Raw genomic sequence first — 2,500 nt, 5'->3', positions numbered from 1 at the left:
TTTACCTTTTATTTTTATAGACACATTGCAAGGCAACCAATACCAATATCATTAAGACTTTTCCCCCATATAATGTTTGCCCTAATTCCCGGGGGCATCAAAACTACGGCCATTTGTAACATGCATCGGTGGGCATTCCAAACAGAGTCAAGATTTACGATTTACAGCTAACGATATCCGATAAAAGGAATTATACCATAATTCAGGTGTGTTATCCAACGATAATAGGTATCATGACTTTTACTCCCAAATCAGCGAGTAGCGAAAAAAAACTGTTGGTGAATTTTGGAGTTTGAATGAGCATTCATTAAACATGAATATCCACAGGCCAAAGAGCTTCGTCCTAGAGAAACAGATGCTTAGTAAATAATTCATTTGCTTATTCATTCACCTATTTATTTAATTATTCATGCATTCAAGTATTAATTTATTAATTTGCTTATCTATGTGTTCATTCAGCCATCCATCCAATTAGCTATTAAGCTATTTTTGTATTTATTTATTCATTTATTTTCATAATTGTCGTTTGGGAATTCATCCTGCAGCTATATACCTGCAGGATGAATATACCTATATTCTTTTTTCTTTCTTTTATTCATCCATTTATTTGTTTGTTTGCTTTTCTGAATGACTTTCTATATTTGCCTTCTGTCGGAAACTGCCTGACATTTTTTAAACTTTCTTTCCTTTCTCTTCTTTTCTTTTTCTGTCCATTTTTTCAATTCCCTTTTGTGCTCCACGATTATTTTTTACACAATCCTCTTCACTGCTGGATAATTCCTACTGCTCTTTCACGTAACAAACCTGACTCATGTACCCGCATTCTATTTTCTCCACACTCTACACTCCTATATAGTCTACTGTTTATTTATACATGTATCCTATACTAAAAATTCCTCGCTATAACTATCATCCAACACTTAACCTCACACAGCAGCGCCCTCTGTCTATCCTCTACCTATGGAACACTAGACCCCCTTCCGGCAAAATATAACGATGCCCCACAGCATTCTGCCCACGCTCCCTCCCTCCCTCCCTCCCCCTTTATCAAACTCCATACGAATAGGGGAAGAGGGGGAGAGGGATAAAGGGAGGGGAGAGGAGGGAGGGTGTTAGGCACGTGGCTCAATAGTATCGAGCGCCGGGCACAGCGGCTCAGGCAGTAATTACGAAAGTGTGTGCGCGGGTGCGGGTGTGATTTCGATAAATAATTGGTTTGTATGGGTGGGCGAGGCAGCCATGGTGATACCCCCCGGCGGTCGGAGGGTACGGGAGGGTGGGGTGGAGGAGGGGGGGCTGACGGAGTTGAGAAAATAGGGGAAGGGGTTGGGGAGGAAGAGAAGAAGGGTTGGAGGATGAGCATGGGAGGAGAGAGGAGGAAGGGAAGGGAAAAGGGTTGGGAAGGGAGGAAGGGGAAGGGATGGAGGATCAGAATGAGACGGTAGGGGAGGAGTGGAGGTGGGAGGAGGCAGGGGATAAAGGGAAGGGAGGGGACGGGGGAGGAGTCCGGGAGGGAAGGGAGACGGGGAGTAGAGGGGTAGAGTGGAGGGAGGGATGACACGTGCAGCCCCCGCCCGTGGTCGTTGGGGCGGCGGCGATCACGCTGGGGCATTAGGGGGCAGCCCAGCGAGGACGTCGTTAAGGACAGACTCTCGCGCCGGGAGGTGGAATGACGAGCTTGCGGGAATATTTGCAGCATGATTGGTAATACTAGCGTCATGCTGGGCTGTTGGGTGGAGTGACTGGGCGCTGGAAAACATGCTGGTGATGCTGCTTGACGTTCGAGTCCATGCGAGCACCGCTATGCGCTCTGCCGACGTTAAGAATATTGAACGCTAACGACGACGGCCTCGAGATAATACCTGAAGGTCGATCTCATGTAAAATTCAGAATACAACGGACTTTATGGAGTAAGGAAAGCCATGTTTGTTAACGTTTCAAATTGACAAGCTGACGGACAGTCCCAGTCATGTCAATTGGTAAGGTAAAGTGAGGCCTGGAAAGCCATCTCCAGGCCCTAACCTAATCCCACCCAACGTAGCCTAAAGGTGACCGCGTCTAACTTAATCCTAAATCTTTCTAATCTTACTCAAAATTCCCCCGGCTGAATTATTTTCCCCAAATTCAGCCTTAACTACAAGAGCACTCATTTACGACAAAACCACGAATTGACAAGAGAGAAAAAAAAGAGAGAGAAAAAAAATCACACACACACACAAACGTAGACAGAAATACATAAAAATATAAAAGAGGAGAGAGAGAAAAAAAAAAAATCTATCGGAATGAAGTTTCCGATATGAATGGTGGCTGATTTACTTTTTTCAGTCCGAGGGAAAATAGAGAACACGCACGTACATTCTCTCTCTGCCTCGTGTGCGCAACGCCTGCGACTCACACGCTCTTTGTTCGTAAATTTCCTCGGCCTATTCATTACGTAATATATTTCTTCGAGAGCGTTTAATAAGTTTACATTCTTAACAATACCCGTAAATTAAAATTT

This window comes from Penaeus chinensis, chromosome 18 (genome assembly GCF_019202785.1).
Source record: "Penaeus chinensis breed Huanghai No. 1 chromosome 18, ASM1920278v2, whole genome shotgun sequence".
Taxonomy (NCBI): Eukaryota; Metazoa; Arthropoda; class Malacostraca; order Decapoda; family Penaeidae; genus Penaeus; species Penaeus chinensis.
The sequence above is the reverse complement of the archived record's forward strand: the minus strand, read 5'-3'. Positions refer to the sequence as shown.